The sequence below is a fragment of the Vicia villosa genome, linkage group LG1 (genome assembly GCF_029867415.1).
Source record: "Vicia villosa cultivar HV-30 ecotype Madison, WI linkage group LG1, Vvil1.0, whole genome shotgun sequence".
Classification (NCBI taxonomy): Eukaryota; Viridiplantae; Streptophyta; class Magnoliopsida; order Fabales; family Fabaceae; genus Vicia; species Vicia villosa.
In genome coordinates, this window is record NC_081180.1 from 40,670,915 (window position 1) to 40,689,236 (window position 18,322).

At 35.8% G+C, this 18,322-nt stretch overlaps 1 long non-coding RNA gene across 7 annotated transcripts; it reads right to left on the reverse strand.

Annotated features, from left to right (window-relative positions):
- Nucleotides 1-398: 398 nt before the first annotated feature.
- On the reverse strand, nt 399-6,759 carry LOC131635139 (uncharacterized). 7 transcript variants are annotated; one of them, XR_009293741.1, is made up of 11 exons: nt 5,852-6,759; nt 5,591-5,712; nt 5,300-5,367; nt 5,158-5,206; nt 5,004-5,080; nt 4,697-4,916; nt 4,412-4,616; nt 4,023-4,129; nt 3,861-3,909; nt 1,620-3,458; nt 399-1,119 (listed from the first exon to the last, which is right to left on the reverse strand). It is a non-coding gene; the product is annotated as an uncharacterized LOC131635139 (long non-coding RNA). The 7 variants fall into 7 exon arrangements; XR_009293738.1 differs by having other exon boundaries at nt 3,551-3,909; XR_009293737.1 differs by having other exon boundaries at nt 1,620-2,992; nt 3,071-3,909.
- Between the last annotated feature and the right edge of the window lie 11,563 nt (nt 6,760-18,322).

Consider the following 18,322-nt stretch of genomic DNA (forward strand, 5'->3'; position numbering starts at 1 on the left):
CAAATACAAGTTTCTCACAATACACTCAAGAAGAATTTTGATACAAAACTTATAACATGTGGATTTACTCTTCCATCTTTGATACAAAATTTATAACACATGGATTTACTCTTCCATCCCGTTAGACTGAATCATGACTTTAATTATTACTGTATTAGATTTAGGGGGAGTTTAAAGTATTGGAATATTTATATATTAGGCTACAAACAACCACACAAATAAATTTCATACATCATTTTCACCAAAAATAAAATAAAATATTAAGTATATAAATCCTTTCATTTACATGTTGCTCAACATGTTTACTTTCATCTAATATAAGACTTCTTATTTATGCTTAAAATTCCATCATGTAATTTTCTCAAGAAGTTTTCTATAACCATACTTGTAATAAAAGACATAATTATATTTAGTATCTATAATATCTTCAATAATATTATTTTTAGAGTAGATGAAACCTAAAGAATGAAATTTTTAGAAAGAAATTAAAATTACTATCTCCAAATTGATGCTATCAGCCAATCACTCTCTTTTATAATGGCTTTAAAGTTGTCAACATCATATCTGATTCTAAGAACACCTTGCTGCTTGTATTCATACTCTTTAGCTGAACTTTCTAACAACTCAACAATTTTGGGATGATGAATCACTTTGATGCTCACCCAAACCCTTTCCATATCTTTTTCTTTCCTTTCTCCCACTTCCAATTCCAATGGAACTTGTCTTTTGTTAGTTTGTTTCATATCTTCCTCTCTAACCCAATATTAATTTTTCTATAGTTTCTTTCTGCTTAATATGAAACATATGTAAATGTATCTTCATATTTATATATTTGATATTTACCAAAAGTCACATTTTGATAAGATTATTTACAGTAACTATCACAAAATTCGCCTGCTGCAAGTCGTGCACAATATCAAAAGCTTTAGATTCAATATAATACATCAAACATTCATGACAGAGGCAAAAAAGCAGACCAAGAATTCAGCAACCTCCCTTGCCTGCAAGAGCTTCTTGAAACCAAAATCAAATAAAATTTCAGCAGCAACACGTTTTTTCTATAGTTGATGCTTCCATTCGTTCGTAAACTCGTTCAAGTGCTTCACCACCGCTATCATCCTGAAACAGAAATTAATCAAGCGTCGAATCATATTTAAAAGTAAAACATTTGTGAGCAAATCTAACATGAGTTCGATTTTCTGAAAAAGAATGATCAACATGAATTAAGTGTTCAGAAAAGAATGATCAGATTTTTCACAAGTAGATTTCAAAGCAACATTCAGGCCAATTGATACCGGTTCGATCACAAAACTGCAACATCACAAGGTAAACTAAATACTATTCAAGTTTCAACTAACGGAGAATTCAGCTTTAATTCACATTCTGTTTGTGTAAGTTTCAGCTTTAATTCAACTAACGGAGAGTAAGTTTCAACTAACAAATAAAATACCATTTTTTTATTGACAGTAGAGATTACCCAAGAAAAGTTAGTAAAATATCACAAAGCCTTATAGATGGAAAATGCTCATTGGAGTTACCAGCCATCAAGGAACCTACAATGCATTATTTCTATGGTTGATAATTTAAATTTGATAAATACAACACATATAAAACCTTACCAAGTAAGCCATCCATGTAGCTTTTCTACCAACCAAGGACAATTCTTTAAAATCATGCATTCCTGTTTCTAATCTGCTATTGACGATCGAACCGCCTAACCACACAACTACAAAATCAGACCCAGCCAACACGGGAATACATCACCAAATTGCCTTCATGACAGCAGATATATGTTTAAAGCCATCAAGCCTCCAAAATTAGCTGCTTATTACAAATGTTTGGATAAGTGATGTTTGGTACAACCTACAAGAAAACCAAAAACACAGCCCAATGCTAATTCACATAGGAAATTGATAAAATGATTCCAAGAAGACATTGAGCGCACATAGAAGCTACCAGGCCCCGTCAACTCTGTAGGCTTCTTCTTACTGCCATTATGATTGATCATGTTATACTGAAGTCACCAATTGATAAGGGATGCATCAACTTCAACATACCATTGTTTATAAGTTTTGTAGCCAAGTCAAAGGGTTTAAGATCCAACTAACTAAGGAGCCTTTCTGATACTTGATAGTCTGCTCATACAGTTCAGAAGTTGAGCAGTCTGCTCCTACCGTTCTTAGTGCAAGCAACACAACATGTTCCATATGAATGTATTCAGTTTAATAACTTAAACATGATTGTCACTTTATGCTATAGTTTGATGGAGACGATTCTTAAAAACCGCCCCTCGTTAGATTTATCCACCAAGACGGAAAAACACCGTCTTGTCCGGATGTACCTATACAGGAGGTATATTTTTTCTCCGTCCAGGTCAATAAATCTAGAAGGGTGCAATCTTCAAAAAAATGAGTCGAATCAACTAACTATCTTTGTTCTATAAGTTGTCTTCTGGTTCGAAAACTTTTGTAAACTTTCTGCAATTTAAGTGCAGCTTGGTCTCTATGACCACGTGGTTCTAACTTTTTGGGAGAATGTAAGGTCTTCTCAGAAGAGTTACTGTATGAACTTCAAAAATCAACGCAACATAACTATTTACTTGCAAGCAGCATAGAACTATATATTAAAGAATAAAAAAGCAGAATCTCACCAATTACATCAACAGAAGTTTTGCCATAAAAAAATCTTCTTGTTGGTCCGCCAGGAAAGTCAATTCTATAAGGAGCATAATTAGCTTTTGTCATAGAAGTCAGCTGGTAGTTGTTACCATTATCAACCAAAGAATCTCCAAATATAAAATAGGAAGGTACTTGTTGTGCATTTCCAATTCCAAAACTCAAAACTAACACCACTAATATTGTCCCTATATTCACTAAAGTCAGGTTCATGACTAACTTTTGTAACAAAAATTGACAGGAAAATATAACAGAATAACTCTCCTATTTCCTCAAATTCAATCTGAACCGAAATGAACTCCCTTCAATAAGCTGACCTGCATAATCAGAACACGTGAACCGGTTCAACGTCATTAAACCGAACTGAAATCCTGCACACAAGCATACAAACTCACCGACATAAATTCTGCAAGAGGAAACCGATTCAAAAACCAAGCTGCATAGTCCATAACTAACGGTTAAACAGAAACTTGAAGATAGAGAAAATGACTAACCGAATTTCCTAACAGGTTCACCAAGAGAATCAGAAAAGAATAATTATAAAAAGTAACCCTTAATTCTGCAAATCAGGGATCACATACTTCTAAACCTCAGGTACATTACCATTGGAATGATATACTAAGTACCTATAAAGATATCTTTATGATACTGACACTTAATTCTTGTGTATTAATCCATGACTGCAGTTACCAATTATAGAATTTACACCTAAAACAAAACCTCGACATAAGATGACATTTCCATCTGGTCCTATCAAAGAAGTAGCAGCAGAAGTTGGAGTTCCTGGAAAGAGATGCAAAAAACATTTAATCATTGATAGTTCAAATGCTACTTACTTGGTACAACTTGCAGGCTGTGCAATCTCTCAATGTTACCATGCTCTCAATAAGCTGTAGTAAAGTAGATTTAAAGCAATCTTCAATGGAGTTACCGAAAAATCACACTTAAATTGACAGAGTCCTGAAATACATTTGGCCTCAATATAACTATTGCTTATACGACTTCACATCCTAAACAGAACCACCGCAATAAAACCCAGTGCCTTGTGGACCAGCAACACAATACATAGACTATCTGAATATGTAAGAAGCTGTAACTAATCCATGACTTAGGCGACTAAATTAAATTCTATGAGCATATTTCCTCGAATATGGTTGATAATATCAACTTTTGAACAAAAACAACCTTCAACCCTTGTTCTCGATGATCCTGCTCAACACCATCAATCCAGCACCTGCAGAGACAAAACCAGTAGCTTCCATTCAATAACAAATTAGTTTCATTCTCTTTCTAAAACTTTTTCACTGGTGGTTCAACACTTAACTATATAATCTGCAAGAACCATACCTTTTTGCAGTATGAATGTTTATATCCTTGTTTCCGAGGTTGGATGGTTACTGTTAGAGTTAGGAACTATACAATCGACAAATATATTCTCCAAATAGCGGCACAATCTGCAGTGTGGAGTCAATAGCATTGGATTAAACAAAATGTATATACTTTTATACACTCAACGAAGTGAAGCTTTCTGAAACCTATGTTGGCTATGCCTTATCTTGAAATTTCTTAATGTGACTGATTCGGCTTCGTGGATGCAATTAAGAAACACGTAGAAAATCGCATATTGAATAAAAGGATAAGGCCAATGATACAATTAGGAATATCCAAATAGAAGAATATCAACATCACATTTGTAAAGTATAATTTAGAAGATAAGAAAGCAAATTTGAAAGTACAGTATCTGATGCCATGCTTGAGGAGATTGCTTAAATATGTAGAATTCGTCTTTTTGAAAACCAAAGACTCTGATGCCATGGCTGCTGCAGTTCCACCTGCAACATCTGGTCCGGGAGAGGATGTGCTCACTTGTAAGAGAGGTCGTTCCTCGGTAATTGACTCAGGTTTATTCCAACACTTGTGATCTGCAACGGGATCACCGACCTGCCACGTCGATTTTGATAAATGAAAGTGAACGGGAAACCAATTCTTGAAGAACATCAAGTTAAGGCCAGCAACATTACCCCACTTGAGATATTATGCTTCACTCCTAAAAAATCCAGAGCCTTGAACACCTCTTGATCATAAATAGATGGAGATTTCTTAAGGGCTCTCCATTGTCCATCATTGAAGGCCCAAGTCCTACAGACTAACATACCAACCGAGGATGCATGTTGGAACACATCAGTAACCTTTCCTATTGTGGACTCATCGGCGGCGAATACCATCATCCATGGTTACTGCCTAAAAACGAAAGAAAAAAGTTAAAAGTCACATAGTATAATAGATGAGAAAATAAAATCATGTAACATTCTAATTTGAAATACTCACCCTTGCCCAGACTCATTCCTGCTCCAAAGTCACCACAAGTTGAGTCAAATATTTCGGCGCCGCCCCGACCAAATCAACTTATTAATAGAGAAGTTACAACCAGAAATATGTTCCCATCCATTGATAAAAAGTAAGGTTAAGAATGAGCAGTTACCCGCCATGTAAGATTCCCTCATCATGTGCGTGGAATGGATTCAAATAATCTGTACAGAAAATTCATCAAATAACTTGAAAATTGAAAAGGAATTAATTCACCATACAATACCTGCAAATTCACCATTATCACCATATAATACCTGCAAGTTCATCAAATCACTTGAAAATGGAAAGGAATCGATTCACCATTATCATCACCATATAATACCTGCAAACTCGGAGAAAGGAATTTCTATTAAACATTACCAATTACATACATACTCATACAAGCTCACGCGTTTTCTATTTCAATTTTAAAAAAAAAAAGTCATTTTTGATCCCACAAAACAAACACCAATTAACTTATTCTCAACTACTCCCTCATCCTTTCACTCAAAACCGTAACACTCCCCTGCAATCAACCTTAGATTTGAGGCTAATCCATGACTTACGCGACTAAATTAAATTCTATGATCATATTTCCTCGAATATGGTTGATAATATCAACTTTTGAACGAAAGCAGCCTTCAACCCTTGTTCTCGATGATCATGCTCAACACCATCAGCCCAACACCTGCAGAGACAAAACCAGTAGCTTCCATTCAGCAATAGATTAGTTCCAATATCACACATCAATAATGTTTTCATCTCCAAATCTACAGTAAATCAATGACGAAAATTAGTACAATCAATCGTAACCTAAAACAACAAACCAGCAAACGAAAAAATAGATAATGAGGACGGTCCAATAGTCGCTAAAACCTTGTAGTCATCCATTTGCTCTATTTTCCTGTATGCCAAATATCAACAACCAACCAAATATTCATTACATCCAAAGATTCAAATATTCATTACAAATTACACAAAAGAAGCTTTGTTTCATAGAATAATCATAGGCCTAATCTTTACTACAAATCACAAATAAACTTTGGGTTCATAATAAAGAGAAAAAGAATAAGTTAACAACTGAGTTACATTTTTCACTGTAGTAAATCAACAATAACATCACAGTTACGGTTCAGTACCAGGGGATTACGATTCACACAAGATCAGAATGAAACATTAGTAAAGCCCAATACAGAATTTCCTCGGGCCTGCTAACAGTAACATAAAATCCTAAATTTGTCAATATAAAAAGAATGAGAAGAAAGAAAAAGAACGCAGTTCATACCCAGCCGCAGAATACAAAACCAAAACCCTAAAATTCCATCATCATCATCCTCATTTATACAAATTTTCCAAAAACAATGAGAAGAAAGAAAAAGAACGCAGTTCATATTCAGTAAATCTGATACAACAATAACGTTCATGAAATCCTATTTCATCATCATCTTCCTCATTTTTTACACAAACCCTTCAGAAAATATTGAGAGAAGAAGAAAGATTATAGAATTAAAATACGAAAAACAAAGAAAGATCTCACCGATTTGCTGTGACTTTCAGCGTCACCAACATCATCATAAATTTTCACGATCGTAACCCTCGTTAACAACCATTAACGGTTCAGAATCAACATCACGATATAATCAGCAAACATGTAGAAGGAGAAGAAATAAGAAGATTTAGGGTTAGAGATTTGAGAAAAATATGAGAACTTGGAGAAAGAAAGATCGTCATAAGGAAGAGAGAGAAAAAGAGAAAAAAAGAAAGTGGATTATATGAAAGAGAAAGAAAGATAACAAAAGTGATAGAAATGGAACTTTGTAAGAGCAACCACGTGGCAAGCTGTGAGAAAAGAAGGGCAAAATTGGTTTTTCCAGAGCAGTTAACTTTCTTATATTGTAGATGTGATAAGTAAGTATATAATTACTTATTGTGGGAAGATGGACATTTCTTTCGAAATGTCTAGTACTTACACCTAACCATAGTCATTTTGTGTGGTCATGGGAAAATGAAACGAGGATAGAATTGACCTTTCTCATGTGAGGTTTGATTAATCTTAATAATACTTTATACAAAAATCTACTTGGACACCTCAATTTCTGTTAAACTTTTGCATTTTTCTCGGTTATAATATTTTTTCACTTACTTTATATGAAACCATCTTGGAAGTATATGCACCAAAAATCTAATGAAGTGGTATCAAAAGTGTTGAATAATTGACATAACCTAATCACAGTAGGAATTTATATTTTAGTTAATCAAGCATGATATTGACGTGTGGAAGTATGATGTTTTTAGGCGTCGTTTCCTATGACATTTTGTTTTTGTCCTTTATCCCTTTTAATTAGAGGGAGACTGTTAGGCTAGAATATATAAAGACACAATGACTAAAAAGAACATAATAACATATTGGCATAACATATTAACACTTTTAAAAAAAAATATATTATGAGTTCTATATTGAGAATCTCTAACCTCGTTCGGTCTCTCATGCACTATGAGCGTTATTAAAAATATTCTTCTGTTTCTTAGATATATTTTTGAAAGTATTTTTTTTGTTTCAAAGTTATTTTGTTTCGTAGATGCATTTATGAAAGTATTTAATGTTATATTCGCGTCAGACTCTTCTCCTCCCTCATTCTTCACTTTTCATCTTCTCAAATTCCCAAATTCTCTCAACTCAAAAACCAAACTTCCACCAAAATTGTTTTTTTCCTCTCAAATTCGGCCGTTAACGTCAACATCAATGATCAACACATTCCAACAACTTCAAAACTCAATTTAATCAGTAAATTTTCGAGTTTTCGAGTTATTTTAGAGTATTTCCCGTAATAGAGTTTGAGTAGATTTTTAGGTGTTGAAATCATTAGTTACTTTTAGAAACATACTTTAGAGACAATGTTTGATGTGTAAAACGGATGATCAGGGGGTGAAAATTGATTTTTCCAACTATGTGAACACTTACTTATCCCATTTGTGTGTTTCTGAAGTTGCAGAATATTTCGTAGATGCATCTACGGAACATATGAAACGTTTGGTCGTTCCGTAGATGTGCATACGGAACAAACTCAGTTATTTGATATGTTAGCTAGTTCTGTAGATATATCTACGGAAGATTTCCGTATGTGCATCTAATTTGTTTTTTTTTTAATTACCAAACTGTATCTAACTCGATTTTACTTGTAATAAAATATAGACATTATGGCCGACCATTCAAACTGCATTATATTTGGGAGGACTGCACATCATGCCTCTATGTGACGTGCACGGATGCAGATGTTGTCACAAGTGACTGATGGAGCCTTCGTTCCAGCGGATGCACCTTATACATTTGTTGCAGCAGAGTTACCGGTTACATCCGCTATAGATGATGGGCCATCCACATCTACTACCTCATCTCGGAGCCCTCAGGATGATGGTGAGGGTTCCTTAAAGACGCCATCCACCCGCAGACATTGTCGGAGAGCTTCTTCTACTTCTGTGCCACCTCCAGCCGATGCTGGATCTCCGGTGCCACCTCCTGAGCTGCACAAGGAGGCTGGTGCGCATGAAGCTCCTGTGGGCTACCTAGAGGTTCTTTCAGATGGATCCCTATTGATAGGGTATGCTGATCATTCAGCCGGACATATCTGGGACGGAGAGGTAACATTTCTTAGACTTATTACTTATTATTTTTTGTCCTCAATTTTTGATTAATTGTTTATAACTTTTCTTATTACTAATAGTGCTTTCTTTGGAAAATTTCAGGATAGAGATCCCCAAAAGTTCTACAACCACGGCCGGAAGATTGCCTATCTCGCAGCTTCTGTGTTGAAGGACTTGTGTCAGATTGGGTACCACATGATACATAATGGGATGCTGATAGCATTTGCAGAGAGGTGACACCCAGAGACTTCGTCATTCCATCTGCCACATGGTGAGATTACCATCACGCTTGACGACATCACATGCCTCCTGCATATAGCTATCAGGGGAACTCTTCTTGGTCACGGTAGGCTGACCAAGGAGGAAGCGAGGGAGGTTCTGATTGCTGAGCCCGGAATTGATCTTGAGGACGCGTTTAAGGAGGTGGAAAGGACCCGTGGCGCGCACGTGAGTTTTTCCTTCTTAACGCGACAGTACGAGTCTGAGTTCCTTGCAGCACAACAGGCTGCTGGTGACCCAGTAGAGGAGGACATACACAGGCAACGGGTGCTGAGATGTTACTTCTTATTTATGTTAGGCACTCAGTTGTTCGTGGACACCAGCTCCTCGTATAGAAATGTCATTTACCTGAGGTACTTATCGGATACCGCACATATCCATGAGTACAACTAGAAAGCGGTTACACTAGCATACAACTATCATATAATAGGAGACGGATGCTTGTGGAAGGAAATGACTGTGGCTGGAAGTTGTTCCCTCTTAGTGGTAACAATCTTATATCATTCTACTTTTTCTTAAATTTGTTCAATATATACTTGTGATAATGTTTGATCCCCGTGTTTTTTTTCAAGGTTGGATTTTACAACACTTCCCCATGATCATTGGCTAGGGAGCGGTGCTTGGCTACACTGAGGCCATGCCCCGTGCTAGTCCGTACATCCCCCTCAGAGGGAACCAGGTGTCGGATTCTTACGGGTACTCTATTGACCGCATGACTACATGTCATACCCCAAAATTTGCCCACACTTTTCAAAAATTCAAAACTATTTTTCAAAATTGGATTTTTATAAAATCTCGGGTTCATTTACATTGACATCCTGAATTTTATAAATATTCGATTTAAAGTCTATTTTAAAATATAATAGTTTACTCTTAAATTATTATATTTTAATAAATAGCAAAATGCTTATTGATGCTTCATATACTTCAATTGGCTTTTTATTTCAAATAAATAATATAGCACAATTGGTAAGGAAGTAAGGTTTGTAGGTACAAGGTCTCGGGTTCGACTCCCACTTCTTACATTTTTTATTTGTTTCTATAGTTTTAATTTTACTCTCATTTATATTAAAAAAAAACATAAAAAAAAAAATGTCCTCTCATTTATATTAAAAAAAACATTTTTTTACCATTTTAATTTTGATTTTCGTATTAATTAAATAGTTTTTTTTAAAAAATAATCAATTTTTACTTTTTATGCTTTTTTAGCCAAAAAATCAACAAAAAAAACATAAAATATTGAAAAATCCCAAAAAAAGAAAGTTTTATAGTCAAATTTGTTATTTAATAATTCTCAATCAATTTCAATTAAAGTTTTTATTATCTTTGTTTTTACCTTTTTTAATTCTAGGTCAAAATTTGTACACTATAAAACTAACCTATCATATACTATTCCCCTCAGAGACGTACACTCACAGACTAACAATATTTTTTTTTACTTACACTATTCACGTACATAACAGTTCCATAGTCCCCAACCCATTTTTTTTATTACACATAATTTCTCACAAAAAAAATACATACACACATCTTAGCATTATCATATCATCAATCTCCCTCACACTAACTTCTAACTACCACACTTTTACCATTTCCATTTAAATATAATTCCAACAAAATAATAACATCATATAAAACAATAACGTATGCAATGAACACAATACAAACTTTCTCTATTTCATCAATTAACCATTAACAAACTTTTTTCCATCTAATCATAACTTGAATCAAAATCCATAATAAATTTGTGTAGTATCCTATCTAAGTTATTTTGCAGAGAAAATAAAGAAAAATAATGTGGATCTAAACAATCACTGAATCGATTGGATCGAAGCTTTCGGTGTCGCAAAAATCCTTTCAATCGGATCTGCTCCGAAACGCACAACTGGTTGTTCGGTTCACCACGCACCCGATGACAAACACCGCAGCCCTTTTCGCGACCAACACCGTGTCACGGATCCGACTGCTCAGATCACGCGCGCCACCGCGATGTCGCCAGTGTCGCGCACCCTCAGGTCGTTCACCAAAACGGCGCCGGAATCTCCACCAAAGACCGTGTCCACGCTCTTCGCCGTCATCGTTTTGTTTCGGTATTGTTTTTATTTTTTCATTTATTCTTTTCTTTTTTGTGGAGTTTTGACATTTGTTTTATATTGAAGGAGAAAAGAGAAAAATGGTGGTTCTTGTTAAAAGAAGAAGAAGATTAACGTGGTGAGAGAAAGAGGAGTTGGGAAATGGAATCTAATTTCATTTTTTGTTTTCAACAAATAACTTGCCACGTGTCATCAATTCAGTGGCCATAGTTTTGTTTGAAAAAGTCATTGTGTTTTTAATATTTTTGTTATGTCAATTGCATCATTTTTGTTTATTTTTATTTCCTAACATTATCTGTTTAATTTTAGAATTATTATGGATTGGTTTGAATGGGCCTGCTCCAGATAGTCCATCGATTTGCTCTTTACACCCTCTATCAGGCGGACCACTCCCTCCTTGCTGCTATGGATTCGCTTTGGGCCTGCAGTTAGAAGCCCAGCGAATTCCTTACCATGCACCCTCCATTTTTACTGTTTTTTTTAGCCCATTTTATGTGATTGATTAGTTTTATTTAATACTTATTTTTAATTGATTGAAACATGTTTCTATAACAAAAATACCAAAAAAAATGCTGTGATATATAAAATACAAAAAATATTATTAGAGCTTAGATATAGTTAGAATTTATTTTCCCTATTAAAAAAAAATATATACAAAAATATATTTTATGTTTAGATTTTATTTTCATATTAAAAATACCAAAAAATAAATATTAGTTCATGTTAATCTCTCTTTAGAATTTATAGTTTGTTTAGATATTTGTTATTAATTTCTTGATTAATATTTGATTACTAACATTTGCTTTGTTTTGTGAGGTACCACTCATATGGTTTTGGACTTTCTTATGGACATTAACTACTAAATTCTGTACATTTATATATGTTAATTTCCGCTTTAATATTTATTTTTTTTGGTTTGTAATAATTTTTTCTCCCCGATTGGCAATTTGTAATCCCCTCCCTGAAGCGATGTAATAGCGTAGGAACCTTTACCTTTCCGCACTTTATTTTCTGCACAAATATTAATTGTTAGATGTATGCTAATAGGATTGTATGGAAAGACTAAAACTAAACATAGTTAACTTAATTTCAAAGATAAGTATTCGAATCTAACACACTTGCACTCACTCACCCCTAGGGTACGCTCCTCTTCGGTTGCCTTCGATTATAAGGTCGCGTCCCTCGAAATGTAGAGGTACCCATTAGCAAAGGTCCCTCGATATAAAATCGTCACTAAGTCCCTCGATGACCCTCGATTGTTGCCTACGAAAAAGTGACGATCGTCCCTTCGAAATTGCTAAGGGTACCTCTATCATGTTGCCTTCAACGACCTCGATGACCCTTCGATGACCCGCACGTCCAATATAAAGGTATGGATAATCCTAGGAACTTTAAAAATTACAGAAAAAGACCAGTTAACTAGGGTAGTTCTCTTAACCTGCCTAGCTCAATAAAAGACATCTTTTCACGACTATTTCAAAAAACTAAGGCTACGCATTTACGCTAAAGTCCTTATATTTCTTTTCAACTCAAAACAAACAAACATGAGCTAAGCAAGTTAAGAGCCCGTAGATAACTACGGATGAAAAGGGTGCTTGCACCTTCCCTTTTCATAACTTACTCCCCGAGCCCGTTTTCTCTCAAATAAGGTCTTTTTCTGTACTTTTTACCTTTCCTAACATTGGACAAAATAAAAGTCGGTGGCGACTCATGCTCACCGCAACATTGTTGCTTATTAAAATAAAAGTCAGTTCACCGAGTTACAGAACTGGCGACTTTGCTGGGGACAAATAAAAAGAGGGGTTTACCTTAGGGCTTAGTTCATTATAAATGTTTTCAATTGTTTGTTTGTATGCTTTATTCTTAAAGTTTGTTTGGGATTGTTCTGTGTGAAAGATCCTAACCCGGATCTAGTGTACCTTAAGTATGTGGCATGAGACCAGGGAAACTGTACGACATGTATCGTTATGGTTGAACTGGTGGCCACCGTTAGTGCGACGCTTTGGTTTGTCCTGATGGCCCTTGAATCTGATCGAGGAGACATTTGGCTACCGCGTGGTGTCATGAGCACTAATTCGCCCTTAGAACCTTAGTTGAACTTGACTTTGGCTTATAAGAAGTAGCGAGATGGCTGGCTTTGGATTCCTGACTGAAGCCGGTTGATACTCGATGCTACACTCATTGAGATTGGACTCAAGGGATGCTTTTGGCTGGCCGATTGAGTGCTATGTTGAGACAATGCCCGTGAGAAAGATCAGGGATATGAGCACCATAGAACCCGGTTACTCTTTTAGGACAGGTTGAACCAACTAAACTTCAGTGGGAGGGTATTTAACTATGAACTTCATGCGAGCCTCTAAACCTAAGAACACTTGTGTGAGTTGTTTGTATGTGCTGCTAACCCTTTTGTTTCCTTGCAGGATATGTTTATCCCCTAACCGCTTGGTTTCCTCGCAGGATTTGTTTATATCCTAACCATTTGGTTTCCTCGCAGGGTTTGTTTATACCCTAACTTTTTGGTTTCCTTGCAGGATTTGTGTGTACACTAACAACTTGAACTCTTTATAGGACTTACTCGTTCTCATCACCTAACTAACCTTTTTCAAGGATCTCAAGTATTTAGGGCGCGCAATTCCAGGTGCCATCCTTAAGAGCCAGATTCCTAACAAGGGGCAAGAGGATTTATTTTCCTCTAGCCACGTGTCTTCGGTTTATAGGCACCATACCTATCAAGGGGCAAGAGGATTTATTTTCCTCTAGCCATGTACCTTCAAATTCAGAGGTATCCCGAATCAGAGGCTATGACCCACTGGATATGGTGAGCCTGATTCTTAAAGAAGGACGTTCAAAGACGGAAGTCGAAGTTCTTCAACAAAACTGCAACTACATGTCAATGTTGCAAACTGGGTTCCAAAAAGATCCTTGAAAGCATTGCATATGCATTTGCATACATATCATTGCATAACAGGTTTCCAGACAACGAGCTTCTCATTTCCTACCTCAAATCCCTAAAGCTTGATACTTACAACACCTTTGTGGCTTCGTCAGAATCTTCTTCTTGGAAGTAATCTGTAGTTCAGATACGAACGTTTGGTTTGGTTTCCTCTCTGGGGCACTTGGTCAGTCGATCGATAATTGCCAACTAGTCCGAGATAAGGTACAAGACCTGATTAATGCAAAGGCTATCATATTCACACCTGCAGGCCATATTTGAAGTCCTCCTTCGACTCAATGGACCTTCTGAAGCAATAAGTCCATACGGAGAAAATCTCCTCAATATTGGCAATTCGTAATTTCTCATGCATTTTCATGCGTAATCTTTCTTGTTCTTGTTCAATACTGTCTATATGCAATACTTGTTTGTTTTTTAACTATAATAACGATGCATTGGATGTGTTTGTCTTGAAAAAATTCATTCGCTCTCGCTCTAATATGTTTTATTTGCTTGTGATATCAAACTTTCAATGATAAAGCGTGATGACTCTGAAGGGAGAATGACGAACGCATAATACCAATAATCTCAAATGGTGTGCTTTCGAGTAAAACCCTGTTGATGATGTACAGGCATTGTTTCAAATTCCCAAACACTGGAGATATAAGGAAGTTAATCCCTTGCCAACCCCTTTTGAGCCTTGAAGTAGGAGTTTCTTTTCTATACGAAAAAACCCTCAATTTAACCTAGGGGCAGGGTAGTGTTCAGTTAACCTGATTGGGTGTTCAAAATTCAGGAGGAGCTCGCACCTAAGGAAACAAAAATGGTTATCCTTCAAAAGGTTGAGAAAAAGTCGAGACCGCAATGGTCATCTCTCGCACAATAGGAGGTCAAAATATGACGGTACAACAACGACTATCCCTCGTCAACCAAGAAATGACGCAGTCACAATCTTTCCAATGATAATAAATTGAAGACGTCTCATACGACTTGTTCAAAAAAAAAAAAAGAGAGAAAAGAAAGCCCGCTAAGTCAACGAACTTGAAAACCAGCGACTTAGGCAAAAATTAGGGCATCCCGCTGGACATCAAAATAAAAAGAATTTGTCCAGGCAAAAGTTAGGGAAACAAAAAAGAGATCCTCAACAAAAGGGCAAAGTCGTGTGACTATAAATTCAAAGAACAAGTCGTGTGATCAGACACAAAATATGAAAGGTAAAGTGACTGCCATGTCCAAATACCTAATTGATTTCTCAATCGTCTCAAGCTCCTCTTGAAGGATGAATGCTCGCGTCAAGTTAACTGAACTTAGGTTGAAGAACATTACGAAGGGGGTGGGCACCAATAAAATTTTGAGCCTAAAAATCCTTTCTTCTAAAAAACCGTGAACCTGACCACGTTACAACCTATAAAAGTCCTAATTGAGTCAGGGTTAATTCGAAAGCATACTGTAACGAGAATACGGTAAACTGACTCCAAAGAGTTTTTCTAAAAACGTTTGAGTTGGTATCACATCACCTTTCATAAAATAATCGATGTTTTGACATCCTTTCAAAAATTTCTTTTTTAAACTTCAAGACAAACATGAACTTTGCATTAGAATTATATTTCTCATACTAAACATTCTTTGCATATGAACAAGTGGTTGACACCAGGAAAGCTTCCATCATGAACTGCAGATGAAAATTTTAATCCTTTCAAGGGACAAGTTGTCTTCAGAACTCCGTTGAGTTCAAGTGAGAATATCTCAAATTCTGATCACCCTCAGGGGCACAAAAGCAGTTGGATACTCCGTTGAGTAATAGTTCAGTCAATCTGGGGCAATGAGGTCAAGATTCAAGGGATCTCTCAAAACTGCTGAACAACCAGGAGAATTCACCCAAGCATAGTTGAAACTACCTCCGACCCAGATCAATCAGGGGCATTGTTCCTTAAACTCATGATATTGGGCCAAGTTGCTTATAACAGCACAAATCTCAGGAAGTCCTCCAGACAGACAGAGTCGCTTCAAAAGCACGTCAAAAGCAGAAATATTTCCTACGAATGACTCATTTGGTTAAAACACCAATATGTACAAGGGGCATGACATGTTATTGTCCAATTCATCTGGGGCAGTCAAGTCGAGATTCAAATAATCTCTCAAAGGCGCTGAACAATCAGGGATTTATTTTCCCCGCCAAATACCGCTACAATTTGCTGTTAGCATTCATACATCATACATTTCATGGCATCTGCATAGCACTCTCATTCATTTCAAAAAACATACAATACATTACATGCATCATGACATTGCACAAAAGCTAACTTTTCCTTTCAGGTCGACCAACCGGTCATGAAAATATCATTTACAAAACCAATTTCTATAAAATATACAGTCTGGAAGCTTGAACCCCAGATTCTCAACAGATATGTTCCGGAAGCTTGAACCCCGGATAATCTGAAATCTACGACAGAAACGTTCCGGGAGCATGAACCCCGGATGTTCTAAAATCTACGGCAGATATGTTTCGGAAGCTTGAACCCCGAATGATCTGAATTCTACAACAGATATGTTCCGGAAGCTTGAACCCCGGATAATCTGAAATCTACGACAGAAACGTTCCGGAAGCTTGAACCCCGAATGATCTGAATTCTACAACAGATATGTTCCGGAAGCTTGAACCCCGGATAATCTGAAATCTACGACAGAAACGTTCCGGAAGCATGAACCCCGGATGTTCTGAAATCTACGGCAGATATGTTTCGGAAGCTTGAACCCCGAATGATCTGAAATCTACGACAGAAACGTTCCGGAAGCATGAACCCCGGATGTTCTGAAATCTACGGCAGATATGTTTCGGAAGCTTGAACCCCGAATGATCTGAATTCTACAACAGATATGTTCCGGAAGCTTGAACCCCGGATAATCTGAAATCTACGACAGAAACGTTCCGGAAGCATGAACCCCGGATGTTCTGAAATCTACGGCAGATATGTTTCGGAAGCCTGAACCCCGATTGATCTGAATTCTATGGTAGATGTTTCGGAAGCTCGAACCCCGAACATCTATGAATCTCTATTCCAGATATACGTTTGGAAGCTTGAACCCCAAACATTCTGAAGATCTATCATATACGCGCCATGGGAAGCATGACCCCCCAGGTTGCTGACAATCATCTCAGTTAGGTGGCATCTCTAAGCCATCTCAGACAGTTCTCTGTCAACCTCCGGATGGCATCTTTAAGCCCATCTCATACAAAAGTCCCTCCATCAACAAGGGCAAATTTCTGGGTATTCTAGTGTTCAATCCTCTTCCACCTTCAGATTCCGATAGGCACACAAGCCAATCTACATCCTCAGGTTTAAGAAGATTGAACAGGGGCAGCTGTCATACCCCAAAATTTGCCCACACTTTTCAAAAATTCAAAACTATTTTTCAAAATTGGATTTTTATAAAATCTCGGGTTCATTTACATTGACATCCTGAATTTTATAAATATTCGATTTAAAGTCTATTTTAAAATATAATAGTTTACTCTTAAATTATTATATTTTAATAAATAGCAAAATGCTTATTGATGCTTCATATACTTCAATTGGCTTTTTATTTCAAATAAATAATATAGCACAATTGGTAAGGAAGTAAGGTTTGTAGGTACAAGGTCTCGGGTTCGACTCCCACTTCTTACATTTTTTATTTGTTTCTATAGTTTTAATTTTTTAATTTTACTCTCATTTATATAAAAAAAAAACATTAAAAAAAAACATTTTTTTACCATTTTAATTTTGATTTTCGTATTAATTAAATAGTTTTTTTTAAAAAATAATCAATTTTTACTTTTTATGCTTTTTTAGCCAAAAAATCAACAAAAAAAACATAAAATATTGAAAAATCCCAAAAAAAGAAAGTTTTATAGTCAAATTTGTTATTTAATAATTCTCAATCAATTTCAATTAAAGTTTTTATTATCTTTGTTTTTACCTTTTTTAATTCTAGGTCAAAATTTGTACACTATAAAACTAACCTATCATATACTATTCCCCTCAGAGACGTACACTCACAGACTAACAATATTTTTTTTTACTTACACTATTCACGTACATAACAATTCCATAGTCCCCAACCCATTTTTTTTATTACACATAATTTCTCACAAAAAAAATACATACACACATCTTAGCATTATCATATCATCAATCTCCCTCACACTAACTTCTAACTACCACACTTTTACCATTTCCATTTAAATATAATTCCAACAAAATAATAACATCATATAAAACAATAACGTATGCAATGAACACAATACAAACTTTCTCTATTTCATCAATTAACCATTAACAAACTTTTTTCCATCTAATCATAACTTGAAT